General features: G+C 41.2%; 1 protein-coding gene across 2 annotated transcripts in view; it reads left to right on the top strand.

Moving 5' to 3' along the window:
- Window positions 1–7,624, top strand: part of enc2 (ectodermal-neural cortex 2) — a 47,712-nt gene extending 40,088 nt beyond the window's left edge. For both annotated transcript variants that reach the window (XM_014124439.3, XM_014124438.3), the window contains one exon: window positions 6,624–7,624. The gene's annotated coding sequence lies outside the window, so the exon portion shown is untranslated. The remainder of the gene's footprint in view (window positions 1–6,623) is intronic.
- The last annotated feature ends 6,490 nt before the right edge of the window (window positions 7,625–14,114 follow it).

Genomic DNA, 14,114 nt, shown 5'->3' with positions numbered 1-14,114 from the left:
ATCCTCTTTGTTGTGTAGTAACTAATTCAGTTTTTTCATTGTTTTTGTTTTTTCCTGTGAAGAGTATTGCGTTGCTCCCATATATGAAATGTGCTATATATACACTACATGACCAAAAGTATGTGGACACCTGTTCGTCAAACATCTTATTCCAAAATCATGGGCATTGATATTGAGTTGGTCCCCCCTTAGCTGCTATAACACTCTTCTGGGAAGGCTTTCCACTAGATGTTGGAACGTTGCTGCGAGGACTTGCTTACATTCAGCCACGAGAGCATTAGTGATGTCGGGCACTGATGTTGAGCGATTAGGCCTGGCTCGCAGTCGGCATTCCAATTCATCCCAAAAGGTATTTGATGGGGTTGCGGTCAAGGCTTTGTTCAGGCCAGTCAAGTTCTTCCACACCAGTCTCGATAAACCATTTCTGTATGGACCTCACTTTGTGCATGGGGGCAATGTCATGTTGAAACAGGAAAGGGCCTTCCCAAACTGTTGCCACAAAGTTGGAAGCACAGAATTGTTTAGAATGTCATTGTATTTCCCTTCGCTGGAAATAAGGGGCCTAGCCCGAACCATGAAAAACAGCCCCAGACCATTATTCCTCCTCCATCAAACTTTACAGTTGGCCATATGCAGTCGGGCAGGTAGCGTTCTCCTGGCATCTGCCAAACCCAGATTCGTACATCGGACTGCCAGATGGTAAAGTGGGATTCATCACTCCAGAGAATGCAAGCTTTACACCACTCCAACTGATGCTTGGCATTGTACATGGTGATCTTAGGCTTGTGTTTCATGAAGCTCCAAACATGCGGATGTTGCTTCCAGAGAAAGTAGCGGTATTGAGTGTTACAACCGAGAACAGATGATTTTTACACACTTCAGCACTTATTTTGAAGTGGTGTCCAAATACTTTTGTGTATATATAGTGTATATATACAGTTTTGATTTAAGTCACAGTTCGCCAGGGCACACACACACCTGAATGCAATCATGACTCCTTCAATGCCCACCACAATAACAATCTGTTTCTCTGAATAGTCTTGTGAAAACCAACACTGTAAAATCATATTTTATAACTTAGCTAGTCATGTTTGCAATAGAACAAGCTTTCAAATCATGCCCACCTGACCCAGATTGCGATTTTATAATGGACCGTTTTTGGATTGCATAAACAACGGCAGTCATTGTGTGCTGGCAGGGATGCAGGGTTGTGTTCCAAATGAAACTATTAGTGTACTTGCTCTAGTTCCTGACCAGCTAGTAGAGCTCAAAGTACCTTATAGTGGAAGATTCTTCTTTGAGTCATAAAAGTGCATTAAAATTGCTTAGGAACTGTGCACACTGGCTAGGTTTGTGCCACTTTAAGACACCAGTTAGTCGTCTCACTCAAGACACCAGTCACTTTAAGACACCAGTTAGTCGTCTCACTCAAACCCTTGCAATGTTTTTTTTCTTATGTTGCACCGACCCTAGATTTTCCAGGAGTAATCTTATGCTACTGAATGTGTCCAGAGTGTTTTTCTGATTTTGTTATCAACAAAATGTGGCAAAGTACAGTAAATGTAAAATCAACAGTGTAATGTTTGGATTCACTCTTGTCAGGTGAACTGTTGTCCTCAACTTTGGTCTAATAATTTTCCCAAACTTTAAATTGCTATCATGGTTGTTTTTCATATTTCTTCTGTAAGAAACAATTAAATGTAGCCCTATCCATAGGCCAATTCCCACGAGTGTAAAGGGTTAAGACGCTCTGTATGGGGTGTAAGAGCAGGATGTGCAGAGATGTTGCCAACACAAAGGTTGGGTAGACTTAATGGAGCCTTGTTGGTCTCCATTTCCAGGGCATGTTGCATCTTGTCTAAGAGCGACACAATCGTAGGCTGATGCAGAAGGAATTAAAAGATAATTGGGCTTAATTGTCTGTCTTATCCCTTTACTCATTTGTTAGTAGAGTCCTTTACAGGCTTTGAAGGTTGATACTGCAGGATTACTCATAAATATTATTACCTGTTTAAAGTGTTTTTACCCCTTTCATTACCAGCGAAGCAAAACTGTCATCGTAGACTGTCATTTTAGCTGCCTTTAAGCTTCTTAATGCAGCAGCAATTTTGTACGTAATTAAAACGACTTCAAGATTCCTGGAATTTCATTTCATTCCACATAGATCATAACATTTTCTACGAAAGTGTTTTTTTCTCTGAATTTGGTTTATTTCTAGAGTTTGTTTGTTGGATGACAGCCGCACAGAAGCTAAAACCTTTTTTTCCCCAGCTGCCCCTGATAGGAGGGGAACTCTTATGATTAAAAACTCACTTTTAAAGCAACATGCTGCACGATATGCTGCTGTTTTCCAATAAATATGCTAACCTGAGAGAAACCTTATTGCTTTATTCATGAGTCCCATTGAACAGATGTGAATTATATTAAAATGTTATCTATACTATGTGATTTAGTGACTTCTGTAGTGATGATCAAAGAGGTGTGTAAGCACTGCAGTGCACCGTGTGAATTTATCCTTTCCCTTGCTACCTGGATGCGCCCATAATATCCAGTACACCGGTATGTTCTGAAATTGTTTGATTGCTGCTATTTAATGCCTCTGCACTCTCAAAGGGAAAGGATTAGCATTAAATTGGAGTGCAGTGAAAACATGTCAAGGTGACGAGGAGAGGATTAACGGTGCTTAGCTTGGAGGGCCGCAGAGGTGGAACGAGGGGTTTCTCTTCTCCAAATCCTCTGGGTAAACACTCTGCTCGCGGCGGGCTGCTACTGCCGAGAGCGGATCACAGAGAAGCAGAGGAAGGGAAACGTAAAGAAAGCTTAACTTCAAATCCCTGCCTCACTCTATAGGACCAGGAGAAAGAGAGAGGCTCAAAGGAAAGGCTCTCACCATCTCATTTAATTCAGATGCATTCTAATTCTAAATGCTAAAAAAAAGAAATCTCGCTGGGGGATTTTGAAACCAGTTCTACCTCTCTAGTGGGATTTCTCAGCCTTGCCGGAAGTGTGTAGGCCAAACTTGAATTAGAAACTGTACGCATGGCCTAGTTCTAATACCTGTTTAATGTAAGCACTGAGCAGCCATGCTGCCTGTCCTCAGGAGTCTCCATACTGTAAATCCTATAAAACCATGTCACGCATCAGTTAACACAATAAGCATGTTTCCACACCCGTTTGGTTTATCCTACCGCTGGGAGTTGACATTGCCCATGAAAAGGGATGTGATACCTGACCTATAGTAACTGCAGTAACTCCTTTTGTAAAAAAAAAAAATGTTTTTATATATATATATATATACTGCCGTTAAAAATTTTGGGGTCACTTAGAAATGTCCTTGTTTTTGAAAGAAAATCACATTTTTGGTCCATTACAATAACATCAAATTGGTCAGAAATGCAGTGTAGACATTGTTAATGTTGTAAATGACTGTTGTAGCTGGAAACAGCAGATTGTTTTATGGAATATCTACATAGGCCCATTGTCAGCAACCATCACTCCTGTGTTCCAATGGCATGTTGTGTTAGCTAATCCAAGTTTATAATTTTAAAAGGCTAATTGATCATTAGAAAACCCTTTTGCAATTGTTAGCACAGCTGAAAACTGTTGTCTGATTAAAGAAGCAATAAAACTGGCCTCTTTAGACTAGTTGAGTATCTGGAGCATCGGCATTTGTGGGTTTGATGTGGGTTTGATTACAGGCTCAAAATGGCCAGAAACAAAGAACTTTCTTCTGAAACTCATCAGTCTATTCTTGTTCTGAGAAATGAAGGCTATTCCATGTGAGAAATTGCCAAGAAACTGAAGATCTCGTATAATGCTGTGTACTACTCCCTTCACAGAACAGCACAAACTGGCTCTAACCAGAATAGAAAGAGGAGTGGGAGGCCCCGGTGCACAACTGAGGAAGAGGACAAGTACAGTTGAATTCAGAAGTTTACATGCACCTTAGCCAAATACATTAAAACTCAGTTTTTCACAATTCCTGGCATTTAATCCTAGTAAAAATCCCCTGTTTTAGGTCCGTTAGGATCACCACTTTATTTTAAGAATGTGAAATGTCAGAATAATAGTAGAGAGAAATATTTATTTCAGCTTTTATTTCTTTCATCACATTCCCAGTGGGTCAGAAGTTTACATACACTCAATTAGTATTTGGTAGCATTGCCTTTAAATTGTTTAACCTGGTCAAACATTTCGGGTAGCCTTCCACAGACTAAGTTGGGTAAATTTTGGCCCATTCCTCCTGACAGAGCTGGTGTAACTGAGTCAGGTTTGTAGGCCTCCTTGCTCACACACGCTTTTTCAGTTCTGCCCACAAATTTTCTATAGGATTGAGGTCAGGGCTTTGCGATGGCCACTACAATACCTTGACGTTGTTGTCCTTAAGCTATTTTGCCACAACTTTGGAAGTATGCTTGTGGTCATTGTGCATTTGGAAGACCCATTTGCGACCAAGCTTTAACTTCCTGACTGATGTCTTGATGTTGCTTCAATATATCCACATACTTTTCCTGCCTCATGATGCCATCTATTTTGTGAAGTGCACCAGTCCCTCCTGCAGCAAAGCACCCCCACAACATGATGCTGCCACACCTGTGCTTCACGGTTGGGATGGTGTTCTTCGGCTTGCAAACCTCCCCCTTTTTCCTCCAAACATAACGATGGTCATTATGGCCAAACAGTTCTATTTTTGTTTCATCAGACCAGAGAACATTTCTCCAAAAAGTAAGATCTTTGTCCCCATGTGCAGTTGCAAACTGTAGTCTGGCTTTTTTTATGGCGGTTTTAGAGCAGTGGCTTCTTCCTTGCTGAGCGGCCTTTCAGGTTATGTCGACATAGGACTCGTTTATCTGCGGATATAGATACTTTTGTACCTGTTTCCTCCAGCATCTTCACAAGGTCCTTTACAGTTGTTCTGGGATTGATTTGCACTTTTCTCACAAGACGTTCATCTCTAGGAAACCGAACGCGTCTCCTTCCTGAGCGGTATGATGGCTACGTGGACCCATGGTGTTTATACTTGCGTACTATTGTTTGTACATATGAACGTGGTACCTTCAGGCGTCTGGAAATTGCTCCCAAGGATGAACCAGACTTGTGGAGGTCTACAAAAAAAATTCTGGTCTTTGGCTGATTGCTTGACATCATAGGATAATCAAAAGCAAAGAGGCACTGAGTTTGAAGATGGGCCTTGAAATACATCCACAGGTACACCTCCAATTGACTCAAATGATGTCAATTAGCCTATCAGAAGCTTCTAAAGCCATTACATTTTCTGGAATTTTCCAAGCTGTTTAAAGGCAGAGTCAACGGTGTATGTAAACTTCTCACCCACTGAAATTGTGATGCAGTGAGTTATAAGTGAAATAATCTGTCTGTAAACAATTGTTGGAAAAAATGTCCTAACCGACTTGCCAAAATGATAGTTTCTTAACAAGAAATTTGTGGAGTGGTTGAAAAACGAGTTTTAATGACTCCAACCTAAGTGTATGTCAACTTCCGACTTCAACTGTACATTAGTGTCAAGTTTGAGAAACAGAATCCTCACAAGTCCTCAACTGGCAGCTTCATTAATTAATACCCGCAAAACACCAGTCTCAACATCAACAGTGAAGAGGCAACTCTGGGATGCTGGCCTTCTTTAATCAGAACAAATGTTTTCAGCTGTGCTAACATAATTGCAAAATGGTTTTCTAATGATCAATTAGCCTTTTAAATTATGAGCTTGGATTAGCTAACACAACGTGCCATTGGAACACAGGATGGATGGTTGCTGATAATTGGCCTCTGTATGCCTATGTAGATATTCCATTTAAAAAAAATCAGCCGTTTCCAGCAACAAAAGTAATTTACAACATTAACAATGTCTACACTGTATTTCTGATAAAATTTATGTTGTTTTAATGAACAAAAAATTTGCTTTTCTTTCAAAAACAAGGACATTTCTAGGTGACCCCCAAACTTTTGAACGGTAGTGTATATAATTTAAGAAATAGAGGTATGACTGCTTTGGAGCTTTCTATGCGCTAGCCTTCCTAAATCTGTTAGCAGTCCTCCTCCCTTGTTATTTTGATCTGAGCCATGTTTGGTTCGGTGGCTGTGGAGCTCACTGGCCCATTGTTTTTTTGCTCCAGGGCTGCAGGTACTTCCAACTCCAACGCTGATCATGCTACGTGCGGGATCATTTGCACAATATATGGAATGCTGACAACAGGGGGGTTGGTTGCTGGGAGGAGGGGAGAGAGGAAAAGAGGTTGCCTCAAAGCCAAAACCAGAGGAATACAACAGCAGATGTACAAACTGTGTGCGCCCGTTTCCCAAGTGAAGTCATGCATCTGTCAAGTCCGTACACATTGTTTATGGGGGGAAAAAATGCATTTACATGAGGAGGATCTGCTTGAAAAACAACTGTTGAACTGCATGATTATTGTACAGTAGTCTTACTGTGAATCAATATTTTGCACGACATGAATGTACAGTAATCATCTTGCACTGATACAATCCAGAACTGAGATGGCTTGAGTCTGTATTTCTCATTGGAGCTGTTTTGTCGGTTGCCGTTTTCTCCCTCCTGAGACTTGGGTTTCACAGTTTTTTTTCCCCCCCACCCTTTCTGTTCACAGGTGTCACATGTTTCTGACCGTAGTGACTGGCAGAGGCTTGCTAGGGCTTGCCTGCCCGCAGCACAGCGTGACGTGTGTCCATCGGGTGACGAGTGTGGCTCCGCCAGCGTCGCCCATTCCTGCTCCTCCAACCCCCCCCCCCATTCCAGATGATCTGAACACAAGGTCCTCAAAGAGGGATGTCATCAGCTGGCTCTACTCCTTCATAGCACAAAGAGACATCCACACCATGCTTCCAAACAGTCTTATCCATGACCATGGAGAGAAATAGACACTTTATAGACAGACCACTGACTTGGGTTGGGTATATTGCGCAGTATTTTTGACTGAGGCTATTTTTGAAACGTGTTCTTCTTTTGAGGGATCCACTACTAGATCATTCCACCTCTCAACCCGGGCGAAAATAGCCTCAAGGGCTGATGTGTTTTTTGTAAATGACAATTGATAAACTACAGTAAGCAGGAACACTATCCGTTCCATCATAGGTGGTGCTGTAGGCTCTCAGCACACAGGATTTATGAACTCGGCAAACGCTCATATCCAACAAATAGCCTACAGTGCAAGTCAACTTTATAAAACAATGAGATATATCAAAGAAACACAATGTATCATTGACCTTTCAGAGGAAATAGTTTTTTTTTACATGGAAACAACATTGATTCAACCAGTTTTTGCTCGGTGGGTTGATAATGGGTCAATGAGGGTACTAACCTTTTTTTCTTCTCTGAATTGTGTTTTATTTCTGGAGTTAGTTTGTGGGATGACAGCCGCACGGAAGCAACAACCTTTTATTTTTTTTCAGCAGTCCCTGATAGGAAGGAGAACTTAACAGGAACTTTTTAATGATAAGGATTCACTTTTAAACTGCAGTTTTCCATGTGAGGGGTGCCTTCAAAGACTGTAATAAGGCCTCCTTGTGAACTGAATTCCTTGTGCCTAATACTGGTAGGAAGGTTTGTCATTTCACTCTGAAGTGTTTGAATAAATGACTTTTTGATGCATGTTGACTGGTTCCATAAGTACAGGGAAACGGCTTAAATAAGTGCCTCAGCTTGTCATCTTGATTTGTGACAACTCTAATGCAGACATTCCAGAGGGCTTTGAAGTAGAGAAAATCAGCTTATGATAATAATTTCAGTTGGCTTAAAACCAGTGGGGATTTATTCCAGAATTTCATCCCTTTTCTGACTTGGTTACTCTGATGAGAATGTTAGGTCACTCAGAAGTGTTCTGCTAAGTCAGCCAAATGGTAGAAATGGTAGTAAGCTCACTTCAACAATGCAAATAATGTTCTCATGATGAATTATTTAATGCAAGGTTTTTTGGAAGCACACTTCAGTCCATATTTTATTTTGCTATAGGAAAAGACTAACTATTGCAGTATCCAACCTCAAATGACTCCTGTATTTTCACGTGTATATACAATCCTTCCTTCCTTTATGAGCACCAATATAAAGACCTTGAGACAAACCTAGCGAAGGCAACGGTAAGTTCGCCTGGCTCTGCCTGCTGAATACATTGTCTGCCTAAATGAATGATTTAAGGTTTTATTCATAACTCAGTTTGCCTAACAATCCTCTCCTCCCCAGAATACAAGGGTCTTATCCTATAATGTTTGCACTGCTACAGTGAGAAGCTATTAGCACGACACATTAGGATGGGAGTGACTGGTGTGGACGCAGACCACATCAGTGATATTTCCTGCTTCTTCCTGGCCCCTCAGGGTAAAGAAACACACACTTTTGATTCTCTCAGCTTTTTTTTTTTTTAGCTGAAAGGAACAAGTCTAATTCCCAGGCTCCAGCCATAAAAAATAAAGTTCAAATGGGTATATTCCTTTAGACGTTCACTCATCCTTATGTTCGTCCAAATAACAACCACCCAAAGTCATTTAGTCAACCACCCATTCACCAATCAGTGGCAGTATGGCCACAAGGTTGTTGCGTTGCTGTTTATAGCCCATTAGACATATTTCCCCCTCCCCTCTAATCAGCCTGTGTGGCTGTCAGCCCAGAAGCTTTAGCAGCAGTTCCAAAGGCAGCCAAGGGCACAGGCAGGCGTCGCCAGGCATCATAGCAAGCCCCCTGGGCAGGTGGAAGGTGAGTCCTCTGCCAGGAGACTATCCGACCTGCCTCTCAGCCGTCTGGACAGACCACCTGCTGCCCTTTGTCATCACTGATATCACATATCATCCAAGATCACCCTCCTTCCAACACCCCCTTAGGGTTCTACGAGGGACTGCTACCATCACACTCCTTTTTCATTATGACCAGTTAAGATTATGTTTTCAATGACCTAGTAGATCTCTGGGCTTGTTCTGCATGGGAACTACAGCCAGGTGTTGAATTGGAATGGAAGTGATTCCCCCCCCCCCCAAAAAAAAAAATATGAGTCGCTTCTCCATACTTATTTCACTGAGAAAACAAAGAATTTGCCAGTATAGGCCTATGCTGTTTTCCATTCTAAGATGATGGCAGAGGTGTATCACTGTACTACATAATGAGCTTCTCAACTTAACTGCTTTCAGGCTGCAGCACCTCCAAACTACTAATGGGATAGTCTGTGTATAACCCTAATAGCATGCTAGCATTCACAGAGAGCTGACTCTCGTTGAAATGCAGCAGCAGTTGTTCTGTTTTTTTTCCCTTAGCTGCTTCATAATTGAGCAATCTTGGAGCATCCTCGCTCATGTATATTTGAGCATATCCACTCCTCTCTTCCCAGTTCACAAAATCCCTCAAGCAATACTTAAATCTCCCTAAACTTCACAGGAGTTCAAAGTGCAATGAAGTGCAACAATTTTATTTTCATGAAAGGCTATTACACAGTACATTGAAGTCTTTTTGTCTACTGTTTTTAATAACTAAATATCCTTTAGCTAACAGCTTTTTTACTGTTCCCGAAAAGAGATTAAAGAATGCCTTGTTTTTTCAAGCTAATTTCTTGCATTTTCTGCATTTACACAATCACTACATGTGACAGTACATCCCCAACAATAAAAGAACCAGCTAGCAATAAATACATATCTCTTGATGTCCAATTATGTAGGAACATTCATCCATATCAGTTCTCTCTTGTCTCTCCTTTAGTGTTGCCATGTGCATCACTTTGAGATAATTGCCAGCTAGTAAATCTCTTCTGAAATGATACTGTTCATAAGGCTTGAACATGAACAATCCCTTACCCCTGCAAGCTCCATGAAGCTGTTCACAACTCTGGAACTTTGTCAACTAGAGCTATTGAAATTCTGAAATGCTTTGGTGTTTTAAAAGGCTTTTGCTTTCTGTAAACTTTGGAGTATCTCTCAATGAACAAGGAAAAGGATCTGATATACTGTGAGCCACACTGGGTGACCACCATACTGTGAGCTATACTGTACATATAGAAGGCTAATAGCCTGGCAGCTTCCCAGAGAGGTCATGGACACAGTACAGTAGAGTGGAGGAGTAATGCATGATGGTCAGAAAATCATCACATTAAGAGCACAGAGAGAGTCAGTCACACTCACTTCACGCTGTAATGCCAATCATAGATCAGGGCCTGTCTGATGCTCCACCAGCTCATCTTTTATTTACCGCTGATTAACAGACGTGAAAAAAAGACGTTCCATTAGCCCCGTAAGTCTGTCAAAATAGGTCAACAACCTGAGCAGCTCATCTCCCTCCCCATCGATGGGATTGACAGTGGTCTGCTGCTCTTAACCTCAATTGCTTAGCATGCAGTTCTGTTCTGCAGGAAGTGTTATCGACCTTCTCTCTGAATGCCTTGGATACACAGACTCTCCTGGGGGTTGAGAGGTCAGAGGTCAAGCTGAGGGTTGGCTGCAGCTGTATTGTGTGTAAGGGGTGGCTGGTGTGCCTGTCGTGGAGAAGAGAGCAGCAGGATTGGACTGGCCTGACTGCACCACTGGGACAGACAGCTGCTCAACAGGACTACAACACACCTCCACTACAAACAGTACTACAATTATAATGTATTATATAGCTATTATAAGAGTTTATCTTAAATGTACTCAACCTACAGGTACCAAGTTCCCAATGGGCAAAATTAAAAATAAAAAAAATGAGAAAAAAAGGTGGGCTGCATAAGGTTGAAAGCATTTAAAATACAATTGTGCAATCTTTTTCAACAATCCATGGACTAAGCTGAGCTGGAATTCAGAACTAAATATTATAAACCCAGTCAAAGTTTCCATAAGGACACAACTGTTGCCCCCCCTGTATTGTAAATAATGTATAGCAGCCATGGTTTTAGATTCTAGATTCTGAAACATTTGTGAGATGAGCTGAGCCAGGTCCATAGTTTTCCAAAAATATGAATTTATTCATTAGTTCCTATTTGCAGGTTTTCACATATCCAGTTTTCATGAATGTCTTATTAAATTTAGGATCAGGAATGTGATATTGGAATTTTGATCCTATTAGCTATTCATGCATAGGAATGGAGAGGGGAATGTCTAGTGGATGGATGACTGAGAAATAACATTGCCTTCAAAACAACCCAATCAAGCTTGAGAATGGAATTATGATGTGTCAAGTGAAGAGCGATGGGCATCTGTGAAGCCCCACACTGCACGAGCGATAGAACAGCAGAGTATGTTTGGTGAATGTATTTTCTCACAGTGCTGGATGCACCTCTCCTACATTTCATAAACAGAACAAAAACAATAACAAATGTGCTGGGGCAAACTGGTGTTTTTTCACTTAATGCAGATTCCAGCTTTAATGGACATTTGTGTAGGGGTTGATACATTCTTAGTTCGGGCAAATCAACTCAGACATTTTAAAGTAGATATTACAAACTTTAGAATCCTTTTTAAAGGACATTTCCTGCAACAACAGGGTGGACAAATTAAGATCCTGCACCTGTTCAGCGAATCTTTTTATCATTATTTACAGATATGTGAATTATTTTATGTAAACCTGCTGAGAACATCCTCAACTGACTAATGCTTTACTGTTTAATTCCAAAAAGAATAGAATGTAGGAGAGAATATTACAATTCTACAGAAATGTGTGTGCTTTCCGGTCAAGCTGAGACACGCTCCAACTAGGTTCTATGGAAAGCCCGACTCATTACGATTTTAAGTTTACATAACAGGAGTCTGGAGCTGCAGTACAGGTAAGCCCAGGGCTCGCCAACCCAGGTGCTCTGTCTGCATTACTCTGGGGTGATGTCATCTTTCTGTCTGTCTGGTAGTACATGTGCCAAGTGTAGGAAGAACTATGTGAAAAAGGCTACTGTAAAATCAGAGGTGACCTCTCAGAGCAGTGCTGAAACATGTTAGCTGCAGCAGCAGTGAAAAACTTGGCAATGACAACAAAGCTTGTGCTGGATGCCACAGACACACACACACTCATAAGCCATGCATATGCACGCAATCCCGCACATACACACACACGTGCACGAACAGACACACACAAACTACAATATACAGTACCTTGCAAAAGTATTCATCCCCCTTGGCGTTTTTCCTATTCTGTTGCATTACAACCTGTAATTTAAATGGATTTTTATTTGTATTTCATGTAATGGACATGCATAAAATAGTCCAAATTGGTGAAGTGAAATGAAAACAAGTAGTTGTTTCAACAACAAAAAATGTAAATTGAAAAGTGCTATGTGCATATGTATTCACCCCTTTGCTATGAAGTCCCTAAATATGATCTGGTGCAACCAATTACCTTCAGAAGTGACATAATTAGTTAAATAAAGTCCACTTGTGTGCAATCTGTGTCACATGATCTCAGTATATATACACACCTGTTCTGAAAGGCCCCAGAGTCTGCAGCACCACTAAGCAAGGGGCACCACCAAGTAAGCGGCACCATGAAGACCAAGGAGCTCTCCAAACAGGTCAGGGACAAAGTTGTGGAGAAGTACAGATCAGGGTTGGGTTATAAAAAAATATCTGAAACTTTGAACATCCCATGGAGCACCATTAAATCCATTATTAAAAAATTGAAAAAATATGGCACCACAACAAACCTGCCAAGAGAGGGCTGCCCACCAAAACTCATGGACCAGGCAAGGAGGGCATTAATCAGAGGCAACAAAGAGACCAAAGATAAGCTGCAAAGCTCCACAGCGGAAATTGGAGTATCTGTCCACAGGACCACTTTAAGCCGTACTTAGTTTAGTTTAGTTTATTAATTCGACCATTTTAAAAAACAAGCACACATAAAACTTAAAAGCCATACATGCACATGAATAAAATCATGGAGGATAACACACAATAAAGTCTGGGACTTATTTCCATTGTGGTCCTCTTGAGACAAGATGGCTAGACAAGATCGAACACAGCATGACAGTGAAATCATAAAAGAAGAACATCTATCTCATCATTCCAGTTACATCATAGGGGTTATTCATATGGGCACAGAGGACATCAAAAATATTTTTACTTTATTTTTAAAGCTGTCCAGAGAGGACATTGTTTTTATAGGCAGAGGTAACTCATTCCATTCTGAGGCTCCAGTATACAAGAAAGTACCTTTCCCAGCATTACTCCTGAACCTGAATAAGCACACATCAGCAACACCTGATCTGGTGCTGTGATTGTGTGCATCCCTAACACGAGGAAAGTAATCACTTAGATATCTGGGCGCAGGACCATAAATACTCCTGTAAACTAAACCTAGTCTAATCTGGGACACCCTAGCCTCAACAGGCAGCCAGTTTAGTTCCTGAAAGCAGATCCTGCCTATGTGAGTACGTGGACTCACCTTCAATACTACCCTGATCAACTTATTCTGGGCTATCTGGAGTTTCCCCTTCATAAGTTTAGATAAGCCCCCAAACCAGGAAGTACTAGCATAGTCAAAATGGCATTGAATGAGTGCAGTAGCTAGCACTTTCATGGAGTCCTTATCAAGCAGCTTGGACTTTCTAGTCAAAAACGTAGTCCTGGCATTAACCTTCGCTAGCACCGTATTGGCCATGCTCACACCTCCCAAGCTTCCATCAAGGATACATCCCAAGTAGCTAACAGAGGTTTTAGTAGTCAGCACCTCACCCCCTAACTCCACTCTGATTTCAGACGACCTACACAATTTAGGTCTGGATCCAAAAATAATTGCTTCAGGTTTCCCTAAGTGCAGAGATAGCTTATTATCTCCAAGCCATTTGCTAATGTTAGTAAGCTCTGTGCTAAGTATGCTCTCCAACATAGTTTTACTTTTGTGAGACACCAGAAGTGTAGAGTCATCCGCATAAAGAAAAAGACGGCAAGAACAAGTATCTTTCATATCATTAATATACAATAAAAACAGCAGAGGCCCAAGCACGCTCCCCTGCGGAACGCCACAACTCATTGGTTTTGCCTGGGACAGTGAACCATTAACCTCTACTACTTGCTCCCTTCCTGATAAATAGAACTTTACCCAGCCTAGAGGGATACTGCTTAACCCCAGTGCCTCCAGTTTGGAGATTAGGAGACAGTGGTTAACATTTAACATTTACATTTAAGTCATTTAGCAGACGCTCTTATCC

This window comes from Salmo salar, chromosome 10 (genome assembly GCF_965601325.2).
Source record: "Salmo salar chromosome 10, fSalSal1, whole genome shotgun sequence".
Taxonomy (NCBI): domain Eukaryota; kingdom Metazoa; phylum Chordata; class Actinopteri; order Salmoniformes; family Salmonidae; genus Salmo; species Salmo salar.
This window is presented reverse-complemented; position numbering and strand designations above follow the sequence as displayed.